General features: G+C 37.3%; 1 protein-coding gene across 13 annotated transcripts in view; it reads right to left on the bottom strand.

The window, feature by feature from the left end:
• SOX6 (SRY-box transcription factor 6) overlaps positions 1-17,705 on the bottom strand; it is a 677,134-nt gene that overhangs the window by 532,518 nt on the left and 126,911 nt on the right. For all 13 annotated transcript variants that reach the window (XM_043902204.1, XM_043902115.1, XM_043902289.1 and 10 more), the window contains exon 2: positions 2,433-2,505. The gene's annotated coding sequence lies outside the window, so the exon portion shown is untranslated. The remainder of the gene's footprint in view (positions 1-2,432; positions 2,506-17,705) is intronic.

Below are 17,705 nucleotides of genomic sequence, written 5' to 3'. Positions count from 1 at the left end.
TAAATAAATGTTTAGCTGCCTCAACATTCAGTGTAAGTGGTAGACAGTTTCTGCAATAATTAAAAGGAAATGCAAGCATTCTGGATGCCATGTTAATTTTATTTGACTTATCTTAGTCATGGTATCCTGCTACATTTCTTTAATAAGAAGCTTCCACAGTCTGAAGGGAGATGGCCCGTAACAAAGAGACCACGTGAGACCACTGACCAAAGAAACGATAAACTCCATAGCCTAAACTATTATTTAGAAATTCTCAAGTCTGAAAAACAATTACGTTAGGCATATGTGATTACTATGACTTTTACTTAAGTTATTAGACAAAATCTGACTAATCTGACTAGAAGCCTTTTGAGTTTTTTTAAGTCGAACTCCGGAAATAACCATATGAAAACTATACCCACAGTGCCCCTTCCATTTTAGCCTCTCTCCTTTGTTGTTATCTAGTCACTAAGTCTTCTTGTCTCTTTTGCAACCTGTGAACCGTAGCCCACCAGGCTTCTCTGTCCATAGGACTTCCCAGGCAAGAATACTGGAGTGGGTTGCCATTTCCTTATCCAGGCGATCTTCCCAACCCAGGGATCAAACCCAATTCTCCTGCGTTGGCAGGTGAATTCTTTACCACTGAACCACCAGGAAAGCCCTCTCTGTTAGGTCACAAGAAAAAAATGTCAGCTAATTGGATCACCTCTGTTCAAAGCTAGTCTATGTATATCTGGTTGGGGGATTGTAGGAGAGGAGAAGCGAAAAATTCAGGAAATATAGCCTTGAGGTTATGAGAAATGTAAACTATATTTTAATTAAGGCCATCATGGTTGAAATCCTGGTAATTATCTTATGTTTGAAGCTTTAAAAAATTAATAATCCTAAAAACTTACCACAAGAAATGACTGAATGATATGAGAAAAGGGAGAAAGGAGGTAGAAGAAAGGATAATACAACAATGACAGGATTTGTCAAATTTATTTTGACAAAGTTCAAAATTATTTCCCTCCACTCAGATTTCTAATAGGATAAGCTCAGCTCCTTGGAATCATCCTTTTTCTCAAGAGCCCTTCAAAGATACTTTACATTTCCCCATCTTCTTTGCCTCCTAATCCTCACTATGATACCTTGCAGAAATTGAAAGCTTATATTTAATCCAAATGAACCATGGAGTTTAATATTTTGTGTTTTACATGAGAATTAAGTCTACAAATAATAAAATGTGAATTTATAGTCTCATAAAACAGCATCTTATTTATTTTTAAAGCATTAACAATATACAAAATTTATTAAACTATATTAAATATTCACACCTAGTTTTTAAGATGGTTCAAAATACCTGCCCCAAATCAATGCTGCTACTGGAAGAAAGGTAAAACTGATTTCAAAGGAATTTTCACTGCTCTCCACCTTAAATACTGAATCACTTAAACTCTAATTTATAATATTACTTTTTTCCAAATACTTTCCTGGAAGTGTACTGCCTAAAGCTCCTTTATAGGGGTACAGAGAAGTTTCCTCTGTCTTTGTTGTTTTCAAATGTAAAAAACACCTTAGATACCAATGGTTTGCAACAATGTACACACATAAATCCCAGGAGGAGAAAATGGCACCCCACTCTAGTATGCTTGCTATAAAATCCCAAGAACAGAGGAACCTGGTGGGCTACAGTCCATGGGGTCGCAAGAAGTCAGACGTGACTGAAGCAACTGAGCACACACTCACACACACACACACACACATCTTAAACTCAACTTACTTAAATGTGATCTTATATACTTACGGACATTTTTAATATCTGCCACACACTCTAAACTACTTTTATATCAATAAATATATAACAATATAAAGTATTTTCATTGGCCAAAGTTCAATTTTTTTTTCTTGAAATTGACATTCTTTCCTGAGAAAAAGTATCTTTGTTCTTCAAAATACTATTTAAAATATAACAGCATTTTGACGATGGCGAAGAAGGTAGGAGGAATACTTCGATTCTGATATACATTATACATTCACTAAATGAGTCTTTGGTTCCTTAGTACATAATCTCCTCATGTACTGACAGCACTTTGAATTCTGTATCATCTCACATCTTTTCAATGAGTGCAGGCTCACAGCACTTTTCAAGTCCAGACAACCAGAAGTTATCAGGGTAAATTATTCATGTGTATATAGACTAGCCCCTTTAATTTAATCCATTCCTACAATTGAGCCCCATCTTCAAATAGTAAGATACTTATTGTTTTAGTCTATTTTAATTGGCCCTGCCATTGTGTTATTTCACTGAAAGTCACAACAAATTGAGGATTTTTTTTTTTGCCAGCTGATATTCTTCTACACTCCTTTTAAGAAAACACTTTTAAAAAAACTAATAATACTTTTAAAACACTGTAACTGTTTAATTACACAAAGAGAAGAGTAATAAGAATAATAAATGAACCAATACTTACAAATACGCACAAAAAAATCAGCCCCAGCACCCAGAAATCACTGGTAAATTGCTTTTGAATTCATGAAAGTGACCTGAAAGTTTAGAAAGAAAACGAAATGAAAATGGATTAGTAAATTGTATTTACATGCTTTATTAAAGAATACATTCTGGCTACAAATTATACTATTTTTAACTCAGGCAGTGGTCTACTGTAACAATTTTTTCCATGATAATACCAAAAAAAAACAATTATTTCATTGTTCATCACAGAAGAATACAACATCTCCATTATGGCTTTTAAAATATTGTCAGTAATAAAGTAGGTGTTTAAAAATATGAATAACTAAAAACAAAAGCAAGAAAAAATTTAAGGCAGTAAAGGCTTATAAGTTACATTTGAAAAACATGATTAATTTATGTCTGCAAGTGAAAATGAATTAGCTTCACAGAAGATAACTTGAATATGTCCAATAGAACATAACTTGTAGGTAGAATAAATAAGAAAAGATGCAGTTTTAGTTCTACCTAAGATGTGGAATCCATTTAGATGCTTAGGCTATATACAAGGCATTCTGTATGAGCCACAATTCAATACAAAATTCTCTTCCTTGCACACACTTTAGTTTTGGCTGAAGAGGTAACAGATGCAACTCAAACACACAGAGCTAGCCTTGTAAAAAGTTTTAACTAGCACAATGACTCACTTTATGCCTCTAAATATCTATGGTTTCCTCTCTCCAGAAGCCCCATGCATTAGAAGGTAGTTTGGTAGTTTATTTTTATTGTTTGGTCTAAATACAGCACATTTTTGGTTCCATGAAAACAAAGAAACTTTGTTGCAAAAGCTGTATTCTTTCCAAAATGTGAGGATGGCTATGAGTGGTGTTCAACTGAAAATAATAATGGAACTTGGGTTCCTAATTTAGGTCAGAAACTTTCCTAGACTCTGGGAATTGGTTTGATTCAATCCACATATTTTAAATTCAGCCAGTAAACATCTAGGTTAGTTAGCTAACCTAGATTTAAATCTAGTTAGCTAACTAGATTTGAATAAAATTCATTTAGGAGAAAAGGTAAAGAAAAAAAATGGATCTCATTCAACATCATTTATAGGAACTACTACTTCCAACACTGCATTTATAGCATAAATGGCCGTAATAGATTATTTTTGTTGTTGCTGTTGTTCTTCAGTCACTCAGGCATGTCTGACTCTTTGCGATCCCATGGACTGCAGCACGCCAGGCTTCCCTGTCCTTCACCATCTCCCTGAGTTTGCTCAAACTCATGTCCACTGAGTCGATGATGGCATCCAACCATCTCACCCTCTGTTGCCCCATTCTCCTCCCACCCTCAATCATGATAGATTAGGTACTGGGATCCGGAATTAAGTTGAGATATGAAATAAATACATGGCTGATTCATGTCAATGTATGACAAAACCCACTACAATACTGTAAAGTAATTAGCCTCCAACTAACAAAAATAAATGAAAAAAAAAAGAAAAAAGAAAAAAAAAAGAAATAAACAATTCAGCCCTTCCCCAGCTCCTATAACATGGTTTTGCCTAAGTGACCCATACTATTTATCCAATTTTCTAGTCAGGATTGATAAGTAATGAAGTCCTGGGCATTTAGTTAGCTTTAACATCCATGAGTAAGACATCCATTAAGTCTCCTCAACCAGACCTCCTCCTCTGGTAGGAAGTGATGACGCAGGCTTCCCCAATCCAGTTTCACCAGTTTCCAACAACTCATTATTTCTATGGACGCAAGAAGTACAGGAGAGTCTGCCCAGAGGAAGGTAGTTCTGTCAATTATTTTTGGTATTACACCCTTTCCCCCTCATGGCTTTGTGATGTTTCAGGATTCAGGAGAACAGTTTTAGGTGGGACACCACCTAAGCCCACATAGGGACAACCCTATGTGGACACTCTGTGTACTAGTCAAAACCAGCAAATAATGCTGGTTCTGATATAAGCTATTCTCACATTTTATCCAACGCTGAATTATAAATCATAACTATTAAGTTATCCAAAAAATAAATCTCCAGCACAATGCTATATATCTAAAAGCCTAAACGTTGCAAGAACCCAAAAGGGTTCTTAAGCACTCACATATTATTAAAATGATCTCACCTGTGTTTCTAGCAACTATCCTAAAAAAGCATAAATTGGAATTATGCAACATACACAATACATCCCATTTCTTCATTTATATTGAAACAATGAAGGACAAAATAAATCAGTTCGGTATCAGCTCAGTTGCTCACTTGTGCCCGACTCTTTGTGACCCCGTGAACCGCAGCACGCCAGGCCTCCCTGTCCATCACCAAATCCCGGAGTTTACCCAAACTCATGTCCATTGAGTCGGTGATGCCATCTAACCATCTCATCCTCTGTCATCCCCTTCTCCTCCTGCCTTCAATCTTTCCCAACATCAGGGTCTTTTCAAAAGAGTCAACTCTTTGCATCAGGTGGCCAAAATACTGGAGCTTCAGCTTTAACATCAGTCCTTCCAAAGAACACCCAGGACTGATCTCCTTTAGGATGGACTGGTTGGATCTCCTTGCAGTCCAAGGGACTCTCAAAAGTCTTCTCCAACACCACAGTTCAAAAGCATCAATTCTTCACACTCAGCTATCTTTATAGTCCAACTCTCACATCCATACATGACTACTGGAAAAACCATAGCCTTGACTAGACAGACTTTTGTTGACAAAGTAATGTCTCTGCTTTTTACTATGCTGTCTAGGTTGGTCATAACTTTCCTTCCAAGGAGTAAGCGTCTTTCAATTTCATGGCTGCAGTCACCATCTGCAGTGATTTTGGAGCCCCCCAAAATAAAGTCTGACACTGTTTCCACTGTTTCCCCATCTATTTGCCATGAAATGATGGGACCAGATGCCATGACCTTAGTTTTCTGAATGTTGAGCTTTAAGCCAACTTTTTTACTCTCCTTTTTCACTTTCATCAAGAGGCTTTTTAGCTCCTCTTCACTTCCTGCCATAAGGGTGGTGTCATCTGCATATCTGAGGTTATTGATATTTCTCCCAGCAATCTTGATTCCAGCTTGTGCTTCATCCATCCCAGCATTTCTCAAAATAAAATGCATCCATAAAATATTGTGACTGACATGTCTCACTTTTGAAATCATTGGACTCTTTAGTAGTTAAGATTACTAACTCTGGAAATATTTTAAATTTAGAGTAAGTCAGATTGCAGAGATTTGGGACAAATAACATTTTAACATGGGCTTCCCGGTAGCTCAGTGGTAAAGAATCTGCCTGCCAATACATGAGATGTAGGTTGAATCCCTGGGGTTGGGAAGGTCCCTTAGAGAAGGAAATGGCAACCCACTCCAGAATTCTTGCCTGGGAAATTCCATGGACAGAGGAGCCAGGCAGGTCACAGTCCATGGGGTCACGAAAGAGTCAGATACAGTGAATTAACAACAACAAACAATACTTTAACATAAGTCAATATGAAATCAATAAATCTCATTTGTCATATCAATCTAGTCTTGCTGCATATTTTAAAAGCAACTCTGAATTTCATTATCAACTGATTTATACCATGGATGAATTTTGTAGCAAACAAGTTAAAAAGTACAAACTTCAAAAATTACCAAGTTCATTATTATAAAAATAAATACTAAGTGAAGTAAGTCAGAAAAAGACAAATACCATATGAGATGATTCATATGTGAAATCTAATTTTTAAAAATATAAAATGAACTTATTTACAAAACAGAAACAGTCTTACAGATTTGAGAACAAATTTAGGGTTACCAAAGAGGATTCCTAGGGGGAAGGGATAACTCAGGAGCTTGGATTGAACAAACGCACACTACTATGTGTAAGACAGATAACCAACAAGGACCTACTGTATAGTGCAGGAAATTCTACTCAATATTCTGTAACAACCTATATGAGAAAAGAATCTATGGAAGAATGAATAAACATATATACATAACTGAATCACTTTGCTGTGCAACTGAAACTAACACAACATTGAAAATTAACAAAAAAAAAGAAAGAAAATTAACCAATAAAATTTAAACATAGACTTTAAAGCATACTTCCTTCTGTAGAGAATTTAGAAATAAGCGACATTTTATGATGAGCAAAGGATTAAGAATTAACTCACAAGAATTAGTACACAATTTGAAGTAAGCTACTTATTTAAGAACTATTAATAGACTAGCTTAAGCTGAAAAAACATTTCCAGAGTTTTTTTCCAGTCGCCACTTTGGTCCTGAGGAACAGCAAAAAAGTAAGAAGATAGAGATGGAAATACCATCTGCTCTGGAAAATCACAATCTTTTAGTAAAATGAATCTTCAGAACACCCAATCACCATGGATTATTCTATTCCTCTACTAGTTCATTCATGCATTCAGCAAATATTGATCATGGATAAAGATTGCAGTGGACAATATAAACATAAATTTTGTAAATAAAATTACACTGTCAACTAAAACTAATACAGTGCTATCTGTCAATTACATCTCAATTTACAAATAAATATACTGCAAAGAAATAGAAGAAAACAATAGAATGGGAAAGACTACAGATCTCTTCAAGAAATTAGAGATACAAAGGGAATATTTCATGCAAAGATGGGCACAATTAAGGACAGAAATGGTATGGACCTAACAGAAGCAGAAGAGATTAAGAAGAGGTGGCAAGAACACACAGAAGAACTATACAAAAAAGATCTTCATGACCCAGATAACCACGATGCTGTGATCACTCACCTAGAGCCAGACATCCTGGAATGCAAAGTCAAGTGGGCCTCAGGAAGCATCACAATGAACAAAGCTAGAGGAGGTGATGGAATTCCTATTTTGCTATTCCAAATCATAAAAGATGATGCTATGAAAGTGCTGCACTTAATATGCCAGCAAATTTGGAAAACTCAGCAGTGGCCACAGGACTGGAAAAGGTCAGTTTTCATTCCAATCCCAAGGAAAGGCAATGCCAAAGAATGTTCAAATTACTGCACAATTTCTCTCATCTCACTTGCTAGCAAAGTAATGCTCAAAATTCTCCAAGCCAGGCTTCAACAGTACATGAACCATGAACTTCCAGATGTTCAAGCTGGTTTTAGAAAAGGCAGAGGAACCAGAGATCAAATTGCCAACACCCTCTAGATCATCAAAAAAGCAAAAGAGTTCCAGAAAAAAACATCTACTTCTGCTTTACTGACTATGCCAAAACCTTTGACTGCATGGATCACAACAAACTGTGGAAAATCTTCAAGAGATGGGAACACCAGACCACCTGACCTCCCTCCTAAGAAATCTGTATGCAGGTCAAGAAGCAACAGTTAGAACTGAACATGGAACAACAGACTGGTTCCAAACAGTAAAGGAGTACGTCAAGGCTGTATATTGTCACCATGTTTATTTAACTTATTTGCAGAGTACATCACGAGAAACACTAGGCTGGATGAAGCACAAGCTGGAATCAAGATTGCCAGGAGAAGTATCAATAACCTCAGATATGCAGAAGACACTACCCTTACGGCAGAAAGCGAAGAAGAAATAATGAGCCTCTTGATGAAAGTGAAACAGGAGAGTGAAAAAGTTGGCTTAAAACTCAACAATCAGAAAACTAAGACCATGGCATCTAGTCCCATCACTTCACGGCAAATAATAGATGGGGAAACAATGGAAATAGTGACAGACTTTATTTTGGGAGGCTCCAAAATCACTGCAGATGGTAACTGCAGTAATGAAATTAAAACATGCTTGCTCCTTGGAAAAGTTATGACCAACCTACACAGCAAATTAAAAGGCAGAGACATTACTTTGCCAACAAAGGTCTGTCTAGTCAAGGCTATGGTTTTTTCAGTAGTCATATATGGATGTGAGAGTTGGACCATAAAGAAACCTGAGTGCCAAAGAATTGATGCTTTTGAACTGCGGTGTTGGAGAAGACTCTTGAGAGTCCCTTGGACTGCAAGGAGATACAACCAGTCCATCCTAAAGGAAATCAGTCCTGAATATTCACTGGAAGGACTGATGCTCAAACTGAAGCTCCAATACTTTGGCTATCTGATGCGAAGAACTGACTCATTTGAAAAGACCCTGATGCTGGGAAAGATTGAGGGCAGGAGGAGAAGGGGACGACAGAGGATGAGATGGTTGGATGGCATCACCGACTGGATGGACATGAGTTTGATTAAGCTCTGGGAGTTGGTGATGGACAGGGAAGCCTGGCATGCTGCAGTCCATGGGGTCACAAAGAGTTGGACATGACTGAGCAACTGAACTGAACTGAACTGAACATATTTTTTTAATCATGGCCTTTGTCCTAAAAGATTTTTCAAACAATAATCCAACCTGGACAACAGACTACTATATGTGACCATGAAGCTGACATTCTCCGTATTATCTGGCTGTCAAATCTTTTTCACATTCTTAATTTACTAAGTAAAAAGTACATGGCTACAAACACTTCAATATAAAAATGTACAAAGAATATAAAGAGGAAATCTACAATTGAAGAAATGTAATGTTTAATAACAAAAATATGTACAGTTTCCCTAATAATCAGCTAACGATAAATAAAATATTTTCACCTACAATATTGGCAAAATATCTTCTAAACTGGGAAAAACTAGCATTTGTGAGGATGGGGAAAAAAGTCACTTTCATGTATTATAAATTGGGTACAACTTTACTGAATGGCAATTTGATAGAAACTGTTAATAATTTTAACATCAATATCCTCTGAGTTTGCAAGGCTACTTCCAATAATTATCCTAAGGAACTAATCACAAAAATGTTAAAAGACATATACATGTAATATGCATGTTCATTACACCATTTTCTAACAACCCAAAACTGGAAATACTCTATTACCTGCATGAATAAATTATGGTACATATATATAACCCTACTCTGTACTCATTAAAAAATTATTATATAAATCTGTATTGACACAAAAAGATGGTCACAAAATATTGTTGAATAAAAGAATGTAACATGTATAGTAAGAGCCAATTTATATTACTAGAAAATCAAATGTGTATGTATATATGTACACACGCACACAAAGTAAAATACTATTTAACAAAAATGTTAACACTGAGTGAGAGCTGGGATTATTTTTGCTTTTTTATTCTTATAAGCTGGTGTTATTTAGATTTTTTTTTATCCTTAACATGTCTAATTTGTCCCAGAACAATAAAGCTATTTCTAAAATTCACTATATCATTTATACATTCAAAAGTAGTCACCAGATCCAGAATAACTTGCTGTTAATCTAGTAGCAAAAGCAAGGCATTAGTATTAGTTACAAAAAGAAAAAGCTCTGAATTACAAGGCAACTTCAAACAAGTATCTTGACATTGAATGAAGAAATCATAAACATTTTCGCAAAGCATGTCCCTTCTCTATCAAAAATAGGTTATAGATCAAAGGTAAACAGCAAATAAAAACACTGCCACCTCCCTGCATAATTAGACCTTAAAAGCTTTCAAGCTAAATTTTTAAATCCTGCTTAAAGCTGTCTCTAAACCACACCCATTTCTCTTTTAAATCCCCATCCTTTTTTTTTTTTTTTAAGCAAGAAGATTCAAGTGAGTGGTTGGATTAAATGACCTTCCAACTCTGAGACTCAATAATCTAAGGCATTTTTTCAAAGTAACAAAATACCTTCCAAAACACCTGTAACAAAATTTTGCCTACCTTTGTATTAAATTATAGCATCGCATGTTTAAAACTCAAGTCAAAGATTGATCCATTGATTTCATGATGTTTATATAACATTATACGTAAGCCAATGAACTAAAACAACTACCTTTAAAGCATTTATTTTCTCAACTAACTTTTGGAAAGATACCAATGCCTGGTCTTTTATACAACAAAATAAAAATTAGAAAGACATTACAAAATACCCTATAGGCAAATTTAAATGGGTTCTCCTGGAGATGTGATTTTTGCATTAAAATTGCTCTCTCTCCCAAGTTGCATTAATTTAAAAAAAATGCAAAACCCTTCTTAATAATATCTTTTGCTCTATAAAGCATCACTATGCTGAAGCAGTGTTTCTTGAACTCCATCACTTCTTTCCTTTTTCTCTTAATAATTATAATTATGTAGAATTTAAACTATGAAATATGAAAAATCAAATGTGAAATTCATCTTGCAAAGGAACTGACACAAAGCTAATGCAAAATTTTGTAAAAATGCAATGGCTAACAAGAATAGCTCTTCACAATAGTGAAGGGGGAAATGAGGTTTAACTCACTTAAAGCAAAAGTTGGAGTATTTCTGTTGTATCAATGAAGACAACTTAGACGCCACCTAGCATAGCTAACACTCCGCTTTCCTGGAACAAGAATTTATTTCCGCAATGAATTTGGAATTCCCCCTATTCTGAAACAAGCCCCACAGGTAGCCACGACTGAAGCATATTGCTACTTGCCTATTTACGTTTTCTATGTTGCTCAGTCTACATCTTCAGTATGAGTCCAGTACTAAGTGCCACAATTTAGAAGGGAAGTTGACAAGCATTCAGAAGAGAATGGCTAAGAAGCCTCACACGAAATGAATAGATTCAAGGGATCAGAACTTGTAAACAGAGTGCCTGAAAAACTATGAGCGGAGGGCCATAATATTGTACAGGAGGCAGTGAACAAAACCATCCCCCCAAAAAAGAAAAGCAAGAAGGCAAAGTGACTGAGGAGGCTCTACAAATAGCTAAATAAAAAAGAGAAGCGAAAAGCAAGAAAGAAAGGTAAAGGTATATCCAACTGAATGCATATTTCCAAAGAATAGCAAGGAGAGACAAGAAGGCCTTCTCCAATGAACAGAGTATAAAACGAGAAGAGAACAGAAGGGGAAAGACTAGAGATCTCTTCAGGAAAATTGGAGATATCAAGGGAACATTTTGCTGAAAGATGGGCACAATAAAGGACATAAACAGTAGAGACCTAGTAGACGCTGAAGAGATCAAGAAGAGATGGAAAGAATACATGGAAGAGCTCCACAAAAAAGATCCAAATGAACCAGATTACTACAATGGTGTGGTCAGCCACCCAGAGCCAGACATTCTGGAGAACGAAGTCAAGTGGGCCATAGGAAACATTGATGTTCATAAAGCTGGTGGATGTGATGGAATTCCAGTAGAACTATTCAAGCCTTAACGGATGATGCCATCAAAGTGTTGCATTCAACATGCCAGCAAATCTGGAAGACCCAGCAGTGGCCACAGGACTGGAAAAAATAAATCCTCATCCCAATTCCCAAGAAAGGTAGTACTAAAGAATGTGCTAATCATCAGACAATTTAACTCACCTCTCATACTAGTAAAGTCATGCTTAAAATCTTGCATGTTAGGCTTCAGCATTATGCAAACCAAGAACTTCCAGATGTTCAAGCTGGGTTTACAAAAGGAAGAGGAACCAGAGGTCAAATTGCCAACATTCATTGGATCATAGAGAAAGCTAGGAAATTCCAGAAAAACATCTATCTCTGTTTCACTGATTATACCAAAGCCTTTGACTATGTGGATCATAATAAACTGTGGAAAGCTATGAAAGGGATGTGAATACCAGACTATCTTACCTGTCTCCTGAGAAACCAGTATGCAGGTCAAGAAGCAGCAGTTAGAACCCATATGGAATAACTGATAGATTCAAGAATGAGAAAGGAGTACAACAGGGCTGTCTGCTGTCACCCTGATCATTTAAACTACACACTGTGCACCTCATGAATTATAAGCTGGAATCAAGATAGGCAGGAGAAACATCAACAACCTCAGATATGTGGATGATACCACGCTGATGGCGGAAAGCGAAGAAGAACTAAATAGCCTCCTCATGAGGGTGAAGGAGGAGAGTGAAAGAGGCGACTTAAAACTAAAACAAACAAACAAACAAAAAAACTAAGATGATGGCATCCAGCCCCACTACTTCATGGCAAATAGAGGCAGAAAAGGTGGAAGCAGTGAGAGATTCCATAAGCCCCTTATCCTTGTTCATCAGAGGGTAGACAGGATGAAAACCACAATCACAGAAAACTAACCAAACTGATCACATGGATCACAGCCTTGTCTAACTCAATGAAACTATGAGCCATGCTGTGTAGGGCCACCCAAGACAGACAGGTCATGGTGGACAATTCTGATAAAACGTGGTCCACTGGAGAAGGAAATGACAAAACACTCAGTATTCTTGCCTTGAGAACCCCAAGAACAGTATGAAAAGGCAAAAAGATATGACACAGAAAGATGAACTCCCCAGGTCCGTAGATGCCCATCTGCCACTAGAGAAGAGTGGAGAAATAACTCCAGAAAGAAAAAAACAGACAGAACCAAAGCAAAAATAACACCCAGTTGTGGATGTAATTGGTGATGGAAGTAAAGTCCAATCATTTAAAGAACAATACTGCATATTGACTATGAGGGTTACTCCTTTTCTTCCAAGGGATTCTTGCTCACATTAGTAGACAGAATGATCATCTGAATTATCAAAGTAAATTGGAAGTGGTCAAACAGGAGATGGCAGGAGTGAACACTGATTTCAGGAATGAGTGAACTGAAATGAACTGGGATGGGCGAATTTAATTCAGATGATCATTCTATCTACTAATGTGAGCAAGAATCCCTTGGAAGAAATGGAGTAACCCTCATAGTCAATAAGAGTCTGATAGGCAGTACTTGGGTGCAATCTCAAAAAAAAAAAAAAACAAACAAACCAGAATGATCTCTGTTAATTTCCAAGAAAACCATTCAAAATCACAATAATCCAAGTCTATGCCCCAACCAGTAATGCTGAAGAAGTTGAAGTTGAATGGTTCTATGATGACCTACAAGACCTTCTAGAACTAATATCCAAAAAAGATGTCCTTCTCATCATAGGGGACTTGAATGCAAAAGTAGGAAGTCAAGAGATACCTGGAGCACCAGGCAAGTTTGGCCTTGGAGTACAAAATGAAGCAGGACAAAGGCTAACAGAGTTTTCCTAGAGAACACACTGGTCATAGCAAACACCCCCTTCCAACAACACAAAAGACAACTCTACACAGGGACATCACCAGATGGTAGATACCGAAGTCAGACTCATTATATTCTTTGCAGCCGAAGACGGAGAAGCTCTATACAGTCAGCAAAAAAAAGACTGGGAGCTGATTGTGGCTCAGACCAAGAACTCTGTATTGCAAAATTCAGACTTAAATTGAAGAAAGTAGGGAAAACCATTAGACCATTCAGGTATGACCTAAATCAAACCCCTCACGATTATACAGTAGAAGTGAAACAGATTCAAGTGATTAGATCTGATAGACAGAGTGCCTGAAGAATCAAGAGCATCCCCAAGAAAAAGAAATGCAAAAAGGCAAAACGGTTCTCTGAGAAGGCCTTACAAATAGCTGAGAAAAGAAGAGAAGCTAAAGGCAAAGTAGAAAAGGAAAGATATACCCATCAAATGCAGAGTTCCAAACAATAGCAAGGAGAGATAAGAAAGCCTTCCTCAGTGAGCAGTGCAAAGAAATAGAGGAAAACAATAGAATGGGAAAGACTAGAGATCTCCTCAAGAAAATTAGAGATACCAAGGGAACACTTCATGCAAAGATGGGCACAATAAAGGACAGTAATGGTATGAACCTAACAGAAGCAGAAGATAGTAAGAAGAGGTGGCAAGAACACACAAAACTATAGAAAAAATATCTTAATGACCTAGATGAGGGTGTGATCACTCACCTAAAGCCAGATATCCTGGAATGAAAAGTCAAGTTGGTCTTAGGAAGCATCACTATGAACAAAGCAAGTGGAGGTGATGGAATTTCAGCCGAGTTATTTCAAATCCTAAAAGATGATGCCATGAAAGTGCTGCACTCAATATGCCAGGACATTTGGAAAACTCAGCAGTGGCCACAGGACTGGAAAAGGTCAGTTTTATTCCAGTCCCTAAGAAAGGCAATGCAACAGATTGTTCAAACTACCACACCATTGCACTCATCTCAAACGCTAGCAAAATAATGCTCAAAATTCCCAAGCTAGGCTTCAACAGTACATGAACCGTGAACTTCCAGATGTTCAAGCTGGATTTAGAAAAGGCAGAGGAAACAGAGATAATATTAATCCATTGGATCATAGAAAAAGCAAGTGAGTTCCAGAAAAACATCTACTTCTGCTTTATTGACTTCACCAAAGCCTTTGACTATGTAGATCACAACAAGCTCTGGAAAATTCTTAAAGAGATGGGAACACAAGACTACCTTACCTGCCTCCTGAGCAATCTGAATGCAGGTCAAGAAGCAACAGTTAGAACCGGACCTGGAACAACAAACTGGTTCCAAATTGGGAAAGGAGTTCCTCAAGGCTGTATATTGTCACCCTGCTTATTTAACTTATTTGCATGTACATCATGCAATATGCCAGCTGGATAAAGCACAAGCTGGAATCAAGATTGGTAGGAGAAATATCAGTAACCTCAGCTATGCAGATGACACCACCCTTATGGCAGAAAGAGAAAAAGAACTAAAGAGCCTCTTGATAAAAGTGAAACAGGAGAGTGAAAAAGTTGGCTTAAAATTCCACATTCAAAAATCTAAGATAAAAAAAAAAAAATCTAAGATCATGGCAGCCAGTCCCATCACTTCATGGCAAACAGATAGGAAAACAATAAAACCAGTGACAGATTTTATTTACTTGGGTTCAAAATCACTGCAGATGGTAACTGCAGCCATGAAATTAAAAGACACTTGCTCCTTGGAAGAAAAGCTATGACTAACCTAGTGAAGTGAAGTGAAGTGAAGTGAAGTCGCTCAGTCGTGTCTGACTCTTTGCGACCCCATGGAGCCTACAAGGCTCCTCTGTCCATGGAATTTTCCAGGCAAGAGTACTGGAGTGGGTTGCCATTTCCTTCTCCAGGGAATCTTCCCGACTCAGGGATCGAACCCAGGTCTCCCGCATTGTAGACAGGCGCTTTATCTTCTGAGCCACCAGGGAAGCCCTACCTAGACAGTATATTAAAAAGCAGAGACATTACTTTGCCAAACAAAGGTCTGTTTAGTCAAAGCTATGGTTTTTCTAGTAGTCATGTATGGATGTGAGAGTTGGACCATAAAGAAACCTGAGCACCAAAGAATTAATACATTTGACCTGTGGTGTTGGAGAAGACTCTTGAGAGTCCCTTGGACTGCAAGGAGATCTAACCAGCCCATCCTAAAGGAAATCAGTCCTTAATATTCATTAGAAGGATTGATGCTGAAGCTGAAGCTCCAATACTTTGGCCACTTGATGCAAAGAACTGACTCACTGGAAAAGACCCTGATGCTGGAAAAGATTGAAGGCAGAAGGAGGGGGACAACGGAGGATGAGGTGTTTGGATGGGATCACCGAATCGATGGACATGAGTTTGACCAAGCTCTGGGAGTTGGTGATGGACAGGGAAGTCTGGCGTGCTGCAGTCCATGGGGTCGCAAAGAATCAGTCACGACTCAGCAAGTGAACTGAACTGAACTGAGTGACATATTTCCTCTTTTGGGGCTCTAAAATCACTGCAGATGGTGATTGTAGCTATGAAATCAGAGGACATTTGATTCCTGGCAAGAAAGCTATGGCAAACCTAGACACTGTGTTGAAAATCAGAGACATTACTCTGCTGACAAAGGTCAGCATAGTCAAGGCGATGGTCTTCCCAGTGATCACTTACAGTTGTGAGAACTGGATAGTAAAGAAGGCAAAGTGCTGAAGAATGGATGACTTCGAACTGTGGTGATAGAGAAGACTTCTGAGAGTCCCTTGGACAGAAAGGAGATCAAATCAGTCAATCTTAAGGGAAATAAACCCTGAATACTCATTGGAAGGACTGATGCTGAAGCTGAAATTCCAGTATTTTGGTCATCTGATTCAAACAGTTGGCTAATTGGAAAAGTCCCTGATGCTGGGGAAGATTGAGGGTAGAAGGAGAAGAAGGCGTCAGAGGATGAGATGGCTGGATGGTGTCACCAATGCAATGGACCTGAACTTGGGCAAACTTCGGGAGATAGTGAGGAAAAGAGAGGCCTGGAGTGCTTCAGTCCATTATGTTGCAAAAAGTCAGACACAAATAGGCCACTGAATAACTGCCAGTTGCCTGTTTATATATTCTATGCTACTCAATCTACATCTTCTATATGATTTCAGTGCTAAGGGCCACAATTTAGATGGGATGTTGACAAGCATTCAGAATGGAACGGCCAAGAAATCTTACAGGAAACGTATTACATTAAAATGGCTGCATGTTCTAAAGATTGCTAGCTGGAATGAACTTTAGCAATCATCTAATTCAGTGGTTCTCAAACTCTTCGGTCTTAGGACTCGTTTACATTTCTAAAAATTGTTCAGAGTCCCAAAGAGCTATGGTTATATTTATCAATAGTTATTATATCTAAATCTAAAGCTAAGAAAAACTTAAATAGCTATTAATTCATTTAAAATAAAATAAATAAGTAAAAATAATTTAGTGATGAACTTATTACACAGTAACATAAATAACATAACTTTAAAATACAAGATTATTTTACAAAACAAAAAATTTAGAAGACTGGCATTGTTTTTCACTTTTTAATATCTCAAACGTCTGGTTCAGTAAAAGAGCTGGATTTTCATCAGTGCTACTGCATTCAATCTGTTGTGATATGTTGGTCTGACAGAAGTATGTGAAAAATATCCATCTTCACATAGATACGGAGTTGGAAAGAGGCAGAGTGTTTTAATAGCCTTTTGAGATAATTGTAGCTATTCTTCTTTAATACTATATCAAAATTTGACAAGTAATAGTTTCTCTAAGGTTAATTGCAATATAGAATCTGAAACCTGAATATCAATGAACTTTTTATAGTCAGTTACTTTAAAAACTACTGGTCTTTAAATGCATCTCTTACCCATGCAAGATTTTGCAACATCACACGTTGGTTTATTTGAAGAATATTGGTTCATTTGAATTGTGCATATCTTTAAAACTTTGATGTATGTCATTATTCAATGTTTTTGAAAATCACATTCGTCAGTATCACCACCAATCTTATCAGAAAGGTTTTTAAGTATTGGAAAGCCATCAGTATCATCAGGTGGTGGCCACAAGTTTTCCAACTAATTTCCTCTCGAAACCTCAAATTTTATTATTGACAACAAATAGTATCAGTTACTTTCCCTAAAATGGTAGGCTCACTTTGCTCACTTTTGAGAATGTATCTTTCAAGTATCCAAGTTTGGGGCTTTCCTGGTGGCTCAGTGGTAAAGGATCCACCAGACAATGCAGGAGACATGGGTTGGATCCCTGGATTGGAAAGGCCCCT

This window comes from Cervus elaphus, chromosome 1 (genome assembly GCF_910594005.1).
Source record: "Cervus elaphus chromosome 1, mCerEla1.1, whole genome shotgun sequence".
Classification (NCBI taxonomy): Eukaryota; Metazoa; Chordata; class Mammalia; order Artiodactyla; family Cervidae; genus Cervus; species Cervus elaphus.
This window is presented reverse-complemented; position numbering and strand designations above follow the sequence as displayed.